We start from the raw sequence: 12,510 nt of genomic DNA on the forward strand, positions 1-12,510 counted from the left end.
AAGACTAATTTTCGCAATTACGCCGTTTACGTTACGCTTAGTTTAAAAAAATTAAATAGAAATCACCTGTGAGCAAGCTTGTTCACGTAATAAGTCATTCAAAACACGGATGTAAACAGCTACATGAGATATATTCATAGCTAGCAATCATCGGGAAACATTGGCGTCTTATTCCGGCGTTGGAGTGACAAGCCCCTTGTACTTGGAGCAGTTAAGTATGGGGCGTTTTGGAGAGTCGGCCATTTTACAAAAGAGCTGTGGATGTTATGTTATGGATCTTTTCATGAACTGTGTGGTGCTGTGAGATCTCTGGTGTAGCCAGCAGCACATTATCCAGAAAAAGAAAACAAACCATCATCCTCCTAGCACTTCCTGTCCTCTCCTTTGTCGTTTTCTCCAGCAGTAACGTCCGGCTGCTGATCACGTGACTCCTGTGTTACAAAAACAGTTTTGCGAAATGCATCTATTTCGGCACAGCCCAAAAACCTCTCATCTTTTTATTAAAAACTTTTTCTTTTTTTTAATTGACATGTTTCCTTTAAGCACATTTATTTTCATGAATTCAATTTGAAGTTTATCCTGAAATTTTTTTCCCAGAAGAAAGAAATCTCGCGCAGCAGATGACGCACAGTCAACCGACAATATTTCATCTGGTTGTTTTCTGTTCCTCGCTGAGGATAATTCTCTGAGTGATTGGCCGCCATGTTCCAACGCGGTCCCCTCTCCGCTGATCGCTCGCACTTCGCTGATGTTAAACTCAGACTGCGTTTCGCCGCCGCCGAGAGCTGACGCGGGTAAGGAGAACGGCTGCGGCGACGGAGCACACAGCTGAACCGATGCTGGAGCGGTTTTAAAGAGACGCGTTTGCATTTCTTGGAAGGACGTTCAGCCGCAGTCCAAATGAGAGTTTGTGGTCTGACTGGAGGACTGCAGTCCAGGAGGACCCGACCAGTTTCAAGGAGGTGGAGTTGTTTTGTCTTGAGGAAGGGATAGAAATCTCGGCGACGTGACGTGCCAAACCTTTAAAGACTTACCCAAAAAGACTTACAGCTGTAGTTGCTGTTAAAGGAACTTGACAACGTATTCACTAACTTTGGCTCGGTGAGGATGCGTGCATTCGCTAACAAAATCAAAATCTGAAGAAAAAAAAAACAAGATTTTTTTTTATATATATCTCCATTATACAAAGGGTGATTTAAATGCAGTAAAATAATCAAATCAGCCAGTGGGGTTAATATTCTAAAAATGTTCTGGACAAAGAGATGGATAACACACCAATGTCACAATTCAAAAGTTCAGTCCCAATGAATATTATCTGGGAAATGCAAAGATACAAAGACAAAAAAAAATTCATATTTGCTGTCAGATTTCCATGCGAACAACATACTTTTTCACTCTTAACACCTCAATATGCTTCGATCTGATCCAGAGGCAAACGCTATACAAGTACCACCTCAATATAAAGTAAGGCTTCCAAGTATCTCTATACTTTTATAAAATGTTTACATGTCACTCCAACAAGAAGTTGGACTTAGTTAGTTAGTTCCAAATTAGAGGAAAAATCTTCCAAATTGATTAGTGCTAAACCTTTGAAATAAAAAATTCCCATTTTCAAGGTTCTTCACCATACTCAATCTCAAAATCCAATATGGCTGCTGTGCATTTAAACTATTGCAGTAGTTTAATCAACAAACTATTTGCTGTCATTTCTCATGTTACATATGGCCTCTACTTTTGAATTTGTTTGATTACAGTTTGGATTCATATAGCGTAGAGAAATGCATTTTTTACTAGCTTATGTTGCTAATGCTAATCACTGAGTACAACAACTACTGGTTTTTCTACTTGCATGTTCAAACTGGTTTTATTATTTCTAAACCCAAGTTATGATTTGAGTATTAAAAATAAGTGCAGCATCATGAAACATGAGCAATTTGTATTTTAATTTAGCAGCTATTCAAATAATTTCCACCACAGTTCCACTTCTGGTAGTAGTTGTTTGAAGAGAAGTGAGTTTGACCAATCTATCTGTTGTTGTTTTGTGTTGTTTGGTTGATTTGCTCTATTACAGACACATCAGTGCTTAAATTTGTCCTGTTAAACTAACTGAATAAAGTTTACTTGGATTAACTTTCTGAAACAGTTTATTGAAGTTGGATCAGCTATTCTCTTTCGTAAGTGCAAAAGAGGGCAGGTGATATAAAATTGGGTTGAATAGGAGTTGGAAAAAAATGGCGGTAGAAATATAAAATTTCGGGCCTAAACAAATACATTTACATTTACACTCGTGTGACCGGAAATGTAGTAAAGCTGCAGTGCGTAAAAACGCAAAGGAAAATAGCCCCTTTAGCTTGTTATGCTACTTTGGAGACTTTAGAGATGAAGCGCAGCTTCAGTACCGGTTTAATGGATGCCATCATCACCGACCCACGACTTCTGCAGACATGAACGTTCACATCTGAGGTTATGATGTAGGACCAAAACAAACTGACTGATTCTGGCTCAACATCCTTTCAGTCAAATTCTCAATATCCTCATATATTTATTTATTTATTTTATTTTTTTCCTTTTCTGATTTCATCCCCGGAGAGTTTTCTGCATCTGCAAGACTCTGTAATTTAAAGGCTGCCGAAACGGGAACTCAGCATGCTATTTCAATCAAAAAACCCGATTCCTGACCCATCACTGTGCCTGCCAAAGCATGGTGTAACACACACACACACACGCCCACACACACACACACACACACACACACACACACACACACACACAGAGAGAGAGAGCGAAAGAGAGAGAACAGGCCTGCCAATGTGCGGTTAGCTTTCACGAAGCCTTAATGCCTTGTGGTTAGAGCCCTATCAGGGCCATGAGAAATGATTTATTAGTGGCTCCTGCCTGTATTTATAGAAAACGCTCCTGCGTCAGTGTTAATAAAGAGATCCATTCTCAGCCTGGAAACGCAGCACCTCTTTAAGGGATTACTGTCACGGCTAAACAATAGCTCTTCCTCTGCGGAGAGCCGTGCAGCTTCGCCTGTTCGGCTGACTTTGTGTTTTAAAAATGTGAGCTCTTTTCTGACGCGCTGTGTGGGGGGAAACAATCCGTCTGTGATTCTAAGCGCGGCCTCATTCATTACAGACACAAATTTATCTCGGGTTGACTTTCCCATTATTGTTGCAGCTACGGGGAGAGACTTTCCCGCCTCCTCCTGTTCGGGCCGATTTTATGGAAGGAGGAGCAGTAATGAGAGGCCCGACTCCTCGTCTTTTATCTGTCGAAACGTCAAAATGAGCTCAAGAGTGTGTGTGGCGACGATGTGGATGAAACGGAGAGACGTGGAGACACACAGAGGAGAGCTCTGGCGGTGAAATGTGTCTCGCGTGACATCATTCCTGTCTCCTTCTGGTTCCAATCAGGCCCATCCTTCCCAGATAATGACACCTGATGGATTAATGACTGATAGAAATGGTGTGTGTGTGTGTGTGCTTGTGTGTTTGTTTGTAATACCTTGTGGGGACCATTTTGATGACACTACGTTGTGGGGACACAGTGCTCCTTGTGGGACCGAAACCTGGTCACAAGGGGAAACGCTGTTTTTGGGTCAGGGGTCAGATTTAGGACTAAGTTGTGTGGAGGTGTGTGCGTGCGGGCGTGTGTGTGTGTTTGGTAAGGGATGGTGGGGGTTCACAGAAAGCTCGTAATCAGACAGCTCTCAAATTAGCGCTGCATAACTACATCCTGACCGGGGCTTATGGACTCCTGAGATGCTGGAAAGTTCTTCCAGACAATCAGGCCCAGTCCGGCGCACACAAACACTGGCACTTTCATCACTGGCACATCGATGCCTCGGCTTTCTCATACGCCATGGTGACCTTTGACACGAGGAGAAGGAAGGGGAGGTAAAAAGTGAAGTCAGTTTGACTCATTTTCCTGAAAAACTGCGAACATCCTCCTCTACTGTCTCTACTGCACTGTAAACAAAAGGGTTGGTTTGGTATAAAATACTTGACATCAAAAAAGTTTGAACTTTGCATGCTTAAAATCCAACAGCATTGAAAACAAATGTTAGCAACGAATCATTCCTAAACGTTTTGATGAGAACTGACCTGAAGATGTTGGTTCACCGCATTGCAGTGTCCAGCAGAAAACGTTAAGGTGGATATGTTTATATAGATTGAAATATAGGAATATATCAACTTAGTAAAAGTTGATATATTTTGCTAAAATGCTAGTTTTTTTTTTTAAGCAAGAATTTTGGTTTTTATCAAATGTTGTCCCTGTTCAGCAAAAGTTATAGTCAACGTTAGAAAAAATAGGTTTTCGTTAAAATTATCGCTATATTAGCACAATTATCACTATGTCCTGACAGATAACACATAGATAATCTGTGAAATAAATCAAACTGCTCTGTAATCTCCCTGCGGTCCTACTGACATCTGCAGAAATACACAGCTTCGTCAAAGACAACCAATCAGAGCCAAGAGGACAGTCTTAGAGCCATCAATCATTCTCATGTAGGCGCTGCTCTTTGCTAAGCTACAGCTGGTTCATAACATAGCCTGCCAAGAATGCTAACACTAGTTAGCATAGCCACCGATGACAGCAGACAAACAGTATTCCTGTAATGTTAAGTTGTTTCTCCGCCATTAGCACATTGAGCAGTACATGAGCTTGATTGACAGCATTAAGACCCACCTCCTGGCTCTGATTGGTTGGTTTGGACTGGGAGCAGTGCCTTTCTTCACACAGCAATAGTAGCACTGGGGAGAAGGTGGGGAAACTTTTTTTTTTTTTTTCACAGATTGTCTATCTCATACTATGACAGTCTTCACAAATGTGAAACAATTATATATATTTTTTATTTCATATTTTTACATATTAATACTGCAGCTTTTGGTGAGTCACTAGTAGTGGTGGATTTATTCTAACAATTCTCTTTTTGTCACAGGACAAGATGACTAAAGAGATTTTAACATTGAGTTAGAATTTACCAAATTTGACTGAGTCGGAACATTATTAAGCCTGGCTTGAATTATGAATCACTATGTTTTCAATAGGATTCATTGTGAGATCAAAACGTCCAACTTCAGCTTTCCCAGCAACAAATATGGCTGCTGCAGCACTCAGTTCTTGTCACACCAGATCCAGGTGGAAGTTAGCTGATCTCCTAACCTCTGCAGCTGATCAAATCACACCAGGAGGCATCTTAGAGTCCTGCTGGGACCATCATCACATGGAGTCCAAATCTGTCATCACTGTTAACGGTTGGATGTGAGGATCGTTTCTCACAGAGGAATAGAAAACCTGAAAACAGAGACGGCTCAAGAGAAAAAGCTGCAGCTCAGTTTGTAGCCCTCTGGTGGCTGTATGCGTGCGCGCTCGCGCTTCTCCCCGTTAGCCTGACAGAGGCGACGTCACTGAATCTGGAAGTGATTGGACCGGGCTCTGATGCTATTGGCCACCGGTCAATGGAAGGTAAATTCATGTGTCTGTACGTGTGCGCTTCACTGCTACAAAGTCAACATGACTGCAGAGCGCTGGAGCGGTATCACGATGAGGTCACTTCCCTGAAGTTCAACCCAGAGGAACATAATAGACGTTCGCCCGTTTCCATCCCTCCGTTCTCTTCTTTTCTGGTCTTTCATCTGTTTTGATTCCTTCAGTTTTCTTCTTCTTTTTTTTCCTTCTCAAATAGTCGGACTTTTTCAACTCCTTTAAGTCTAATTATGTGGTTTATGTATTTTCATCCTTGCACCTACCTTACACTTTATCTCCCAGACATTTTCTGTTCTCTCTCCTCCCTATCTCCTGGTCTAGTCACTGTTGTAAAATGTTTATTTACTGTATGTATTTTCAGGAAATTATACTTTGGGGATGGTTGCTGGTTTTCTGACAGTGGAAGATGGAAAAACAGGTGAAAAGCTCTAAAGTCTGGCTGTGCGCTAACGTGGGCAGTGACAGTTCACCATATGGACAACTTGCCTTACTGCGCAGGGCAGTAAGGCAAACTGAGGGCTGCCCTAAACGCTGGTGGGAAAAACATATCCATGCGATTCTTTTTGCTTATTTGTGTATTTATCCATAGAAGAATCGATATTGGTGTTTGATTCGTTCTGCTAAATTAATCAGAGGCTGCTGTGCAGTTTTTATTGAAGTCTGAAAATCATTTAGCCGTCTGCAGCTCATAATCTAAAATAGTTTGAGATTCACAAAACCTTTTTTACTTTATTTTTGAAAAAACACGGGGAAAAAAAAACATTTCATCCCATTTTAGCATTAGATAAAGACAAGTGTGAACAAGTCAAAAGTATTCTGAAGAAAACAAGAACTGAAACACAACATCGTCTGTCAAGCGACGATGAAGATGGTGAATTGCAAAATGTGGATGAAATAAATTATTTTATATGTTCATTAATAATTTCCCTTAACATTTATTATATATGTACTCATAGCCAAACCAAATTTATTGCCAAATATAGAATCAGGGAAGGCAGGAAAATGTAACCGAGGTGAAACTCCCCAAAGGGTATTTAACAAAACATCAACAAGTGGTATGTTTAAATTTGAACATGCTTGTATATTTTGAGAAAATCCACCGTGAACTAAAATGACTGAATTCAATTCTTGTGAAATTCATTGTTCGTTGTATGAACTTTTCACTATAATAAAGAACGGATGTTTAATATCTGACAGAACAAAACATCAGCAGGTACAGTAGTTCCTGTTCCTGTTTACATGTAGCTTTAGCGCTGTAAAGCATTGTGGGTAACCTTAGCTAGCAACATGCTAGCATGAAGGTTCAAAACAATATACTTAACGTCACAGAAGCATTTGGCCTCAGATGTTTATTTCTTTTGAATGCGCAGATGATAACAAAAACTTAGTAATTAACAGTAATAGTATGAATTCATGTATTTGTTACTAGAATAAGCTAATACTGCGTCTGTACACTCAAAAAAATGACTCACTGACTTAACATAATCTTTTATGTCAACAGGTTCCACATAATTGTATTATATTAATTGAAAGCAAAACAGATATAATAATCTGACATAATGACTTTACGTCTAACTAAGATAAAATTAATGAATTAACCCAACTAATTCAAATCACTTCAGATTGACAAAATAGAAGTTAGTTGAACTAACTTAACTTTTTTGTGTTAGTCTGACAAAGCAAACACTCTTTCAATGAGCCTATGCTTCATTTGTTCACTAAATATAAACAAATTATGTCACTTTAACAGCTAAAATTTGCTTTCCTCCAACCGATATGTTTTTAATATAACTCAGTTTTTCTTGTTAACTAAATTCAAGTTCACAATATATTGTAAAGCTGAGGAAGTATCTAAAATAGTAATCACTTAACAAATATTTTCATGTATCATATGTTGAATGAGGCTGTTTTTTAATCTAACCATAAAATAGAAACCTTTGTCATTTCTAACCAGTAAATAAACTGTGATTATATATTAAATAAATAAAAACATGCAATGTGTTTTGGAAAACCAACCAGCATTCCTCTATTATCCAAAACCTTCATAAACCTTCATATGTCCTGAGGTACTAAATTGCGGCTATCTCAAAATATAAACCAAGGAAAAGCTGCAGAAATGTAAGCTTGGTGTTTTTTCCCCTCCAACATCTCATCAGCTTATAATGATCACATTTCCCAAAGGTGAGCCATACTGTAGAGATGACGAGCCCAACATGGACTGTGCTTTTAAAGAGTGAAGGTACAGCTTTGGAAACGGATACTTCCCCAAGAAAAAAAGAAAAAAAAAACTAATTTGTCACCCTGTCTCTGAGCCATGTGTGACTGCTAAAAGAGAGTCTGTGGTGAGGAAAGCAGCCTAGCAGAGAGTGATGACCTCCGGATCTGAAACGAGGCTTTGAAGCGGCTCTCTCTCTCGGACATGTCCGCTCTCGTTTCTCCGTGTTCCTCCTCTGCGCCTTGTCGCTCCGTTTGACCGCTAACTGCGCTCCCTCTCTTGGCACGTGGTGATTATGGCGGATCCGCTTGAAGACATGTCAGTGACGTAATGAAGCGAAGCTTTTTGAATCGAGTCCATCCTGCGGCCATGCTGTTGCCGTAGCAGTTTGTGTGTGTGTGTGTGTGTGTGTGTGTGTGTGTGTGTGTGTGTGTGTGTGTGTGTGCGTGCGTGCGTGTGTGCGTGCGTGTGTGTGTGTGTGTGTGTGCGTGTGTGTGCGTGCGTGTGTGTGTGTGTGTGTTTGGTTTTGGGACAGAATCATTTGTCACCAGCGGTTTCACATGTCTGGTATTGAAACTGATGACAAATCTCTGAGGTGTTTTTCTTTTTTGCTTATGCGTTCATATTTGTTGGCACTTCAGTGGGTGATGTCATTCTCAGGAGGCTCTTTTCATCGCTTTTTATTAGTCTGCTGTGCCTCTGCAGACATTTGCAGACCGTGGACTTGTGTGTATGTTTAGAAGCCTGGAAGTGTTCAACAAAACCGAATGGGTTTTATTGTGTTTTGAGTGATTTAGCAACACAAAATGGTGCTTAAAGCTGCAGTATGTAATGTTTCTAAAAAAAGAATGTTTCTTTACATATTTGCTAAAATTATCATTATGTTGCGACAGTATGATAGACAGTGAAATACAACTAACTGCAGAAATACTCAGTCGAAAAGAACCAGTCGGAGCAAGGAGGAGCGTCTTAGCGCTGTCAATCACCCTGCTTGCTCTTTGCTAAACTACAGCTGGTTCACTAGAACATGCTGAGGCTAGTTAGCATAGCCACCGATGATGGCGGATAAACGTTTTTTCTGTAATGGGGAGTTGTTTTTCCACCACTAGCACATTTAGCAGCCTATAGGAGGTTGATTGGCGGTGCTAAGTCCCGCCTCCTGCCTCTGATTGGTTGTTTTTCACCGGAAGCTGTGCATTTTTGCAGGTCGCAATAGTAGCACTGTGAGGAGGTGGAGGAGCTCGAGTCTTTCGCAGATTATCTGCCTCATATCACACTGTCTCAACATGGTGATACTTTTAATAGATGTGAGAGAAAAAAAACACATTTTTGTAAAAGTTACATTCTGCAGCTTTAATTGCGATCTGGAAAAAATGTGAAAACATTTTCAAAAGTCCTAAAAAATAATGATCCAGAAAATGAAGTGCGTGTTTGTGTTCAGTCCCTTCCAGTTGGGAAACTGGTTCTCTAAATACAATAGAGTGTTTAGCCCCGAACAAAACATTTTAATGGGGGTGGCAGCATCATGCTGTGGGCCAATCCTCTAACAAAACCTTAGAAACTCCAAGAACTTGAAATTCACGTTCCAGCCGCCCTAAGTATACACTCTGAATGATCTATTGAAAAGCATTTTCTTTTTAAAGATGGACTAGTCAAAGGCCAGATCTAGAACATTCAGTGACGCTCCCCATCTGATCTGACTGAGCTTGAGTTATTTTTGCAACAGCAACATGGGCAAAAATGTCCATCTTTATTTGTGTAAAGGTGGTAGACAATTACCCCTATAGACCTTGTAGCTAATTGGAGCGAAAGGCGGATCTACAAAGAATTAACTCTGGTGGCTGAATACAAAAACCTCGCCGCATTTTTCTTTAATTACAGCTTACTCTAGAGTTTCATTCTTAACAGCTTTTGAAAACCATGTCTCCTTTTCCTTCCACTTCAAAATGACACGGAACATAAAACCATTTGGGGAAAAAACGCACGGAGAAATGTGCCGTTCACGGGGCGTGACTGCGTTGGTGAGGAACCTTAAATGTGATTTTTGCCTGAGTGTTTTTGTTGCATTTAGTGGTCGTTTGTTGCAGACCACATGGAAGAACATTCAGACTCCATCATACGCGCCTGCCGTCCTCCGTCATGAGCACCGCTGCCTCTCTGTGCCTAAAAAAAAAAAAGAAGAAAAGAAAATGATATCCGTGTATACATTTTTGCTCATTTTGGCTTAAAAAGCGGAGAACCTCTACCTTTCAGGCATGTAAGGAAGTCTGAGATGTAAACTAGACGGTCGGCGGGTTTAATCTGTTGTTAATCAGCCCCTTGGAAATCTCACTCAAGCATCAGATGCTGCAGATTGCTCTCTTTCTCCTCACAGTTCTCTTTCTGTTTTTTCCCAGTCATCCCTCCCTTCCTCCCTCCACCTGCTGGTTTTGTCCTCCCCAACCTTGCCGCTACTCTCTACGTCTACCTGCAGCTCTTTCAAAGCTCTGCCCGCTGTTGTGTGCGTGCGTGTGACACAGAGAGGCCCAGATGATTAAATCTTTGCCTCTCTGTTGATCAGTCCGGCTATTACCGCTAATGTCGGCTCCCCTCCTTTGTCCCAGCGTGTGTGGTGCGTGTTTGAGTCCATGCACGCATGTGTGGGCAAGCTCTCAGATCAAACACGGCGTAAGATGAGCCCATAAACAAGCCTTCAGGACCACTTAGGATTTTCATTCGGAGTCGGTGTTGGTGGGGGCGCGCAAAGGGGGAGTTAGGTACAGAAATCAGCTGCTATGTTTATGCACCTTTCAGTGGTGATTACCGGTTCAATCTGTCTGTTTTACAGAGGGAATACCGTAGTCGCGCCGAGAGAGCATGCACGTGCGCCTACGAGTGTGTTTGTGAGACCCGGAGAGGCACATGTTCCCGTTGCGCCGGTTTGCTGGGAATTAAGAGTGCCAGTGCAGCAGTAAAGTGTTTATTTACTCATATGTTCAACCCTTGGTGAAATCAGAGGAAGCAGAGAACCGCCGCCGGCCCCAGACGAAGGGCGGACCGACGGTATGTGTCAGACGCACCGTATGGCCTTGGCGCTGGCCTGTGTTTCCGCTCAGCACACTGAGCGCTGTGTGCCATGTGTGTCAGCGTGAGTGGGCACACACTCTGGCAGGCGGACGCACCGCGCAAGAGGGGGATATGTTTAGAGGCGAATAAGCGACATTATTCACTCAAAACATTGCTGGTATTACATTACCGGTGCAACATTGAGTCATTTTTGTGTCATCTAGTTTGTGCCACCTCGTTGGACGAGGTCGATCTTATCTTTAAGCAGCCTTTGCAACATCAGCAGCTGTTGATATGCTGCTGATGAGACGCGCCCATCGTGATTGCCTAAACAGCGACTGAAAATGTAAACAAAAAATCAGCAGCACTCTCACTAGCCTGCCGGGTTTGGACCATGGCTTGGGGCTGATCATGTAAAGTATTCTAGAGGGTGCTGTAAAGGAAACTGGCCACGCTCACCAATGATTGCTCTGGATTCCTGTTGGAGGGTGTATAAGGATCGATCCTAGTGAGTTTGGTTCAGCTCGAATCGAAACTGTGGAATTTAGAGCCAAATGTATAGCAATGGCGTTACAGGTCACTTTGCCACGCCCACCCGCTCCATCGAAATCCGTTGGTGTTGGACACCCAGTCACATAAAGATGTCTTCTGTCTCTGGACACAGAAGACATGTTGGTTAATCAACATGTTGTGTGACTGTTGATTAGGTCAAAGGGGTCAGATAGCGACCGTTCAGAGTAAAACATGACACTTCCTAGTCTCAGGGGGCGTGGCTTAAGTGATGTCATCATTTGACCATTGGGTATTGTAGGTCACCTGATGATGATCAGTCACTGAAAGTTTGGTGCCTCTGTGAGTTTTTGTGTAGGAGATACAAATGTTTATTTTTCATGGCGAGTAGGTGACCTATGACCCCCAGTGGTGGAGAAAGTACTCATACAATGTACTTAAGTAAAAGTACAAATACACAGACAAAAATTTACTCAAGTAAAAGTCAAAGTACCACATTATTATTTTACTTAAGTAAAAGTAAGAAAGTACAAGCTTTTAAAACTACTTAAGTATTAAAAGTAAAAGTACTTGCCGACCATAATACCTAACGGCTTATATAATGTCATTAAGTGTACCTATCGTATTTAGTTTTAATAAATCAGTAATGTACCATTTTAATGAGCAATGCTGTTACTTGCAAGTTCATGCTAGCTTATAACAATATACAGTAATCGTATTTATTTACTGCAGTCGAGTTCAACAAAAAGCTTGCTAAGATTACATAAAACGTCACTAACACAAATTAATTTAACATCGATAGCGTTTAGCAACTTAACTTACCTCAATATGTTTTTTCAAATTTGATGGTGAATTTTTGAAAGATAGACTTTCATGCTTTCGGGGAAGGCAAAGGCGGCATTGGAATCTCCAGGAAGCGTTTTTTGACCCAGTTATTTCAAAGAAATCTTTTAAATAAGGCCATGGGTGGGGCAGGTCTTCTGGAGGATGACTATCCTTGGACTCCATTCTGGGAGTTAATGATTCTGCAGGTCCTGCGTACTGTGCTGCTCTTCTTGAGGGAGGGCCTAATGGTTATTTCCCGCTTTGGATTGGTTCAGCGGACTGATTCTGCTCTCGCCATTGGATACTTTCAAACTAACGAACAAATCAAAAAACTGAAATGCGTCTTGGATGTAACGAGTAACGAAACGCTATATAGAACTGTAGTGAAGTAGAAAGAACAGATACTTACTGTTAAATGT

Source organism: Xiphophorus maculatus, chromosome 23 (assembly GCF_002775205.1).
Source record: "Xiphophorus maculatus strain JP 163 A chromosome 23, X_maculatus-5.0-male, whole genome shotgun sequence".
In the NCBI taxonomy this organism is placed as follows: domain Eukaryota; kingdom Metazoa; phylum Chordata; class Actinopteri; order Cyprinodontiformes; family Poeciliidae; genus Xiphophorus; species Xiphophorus maculatus.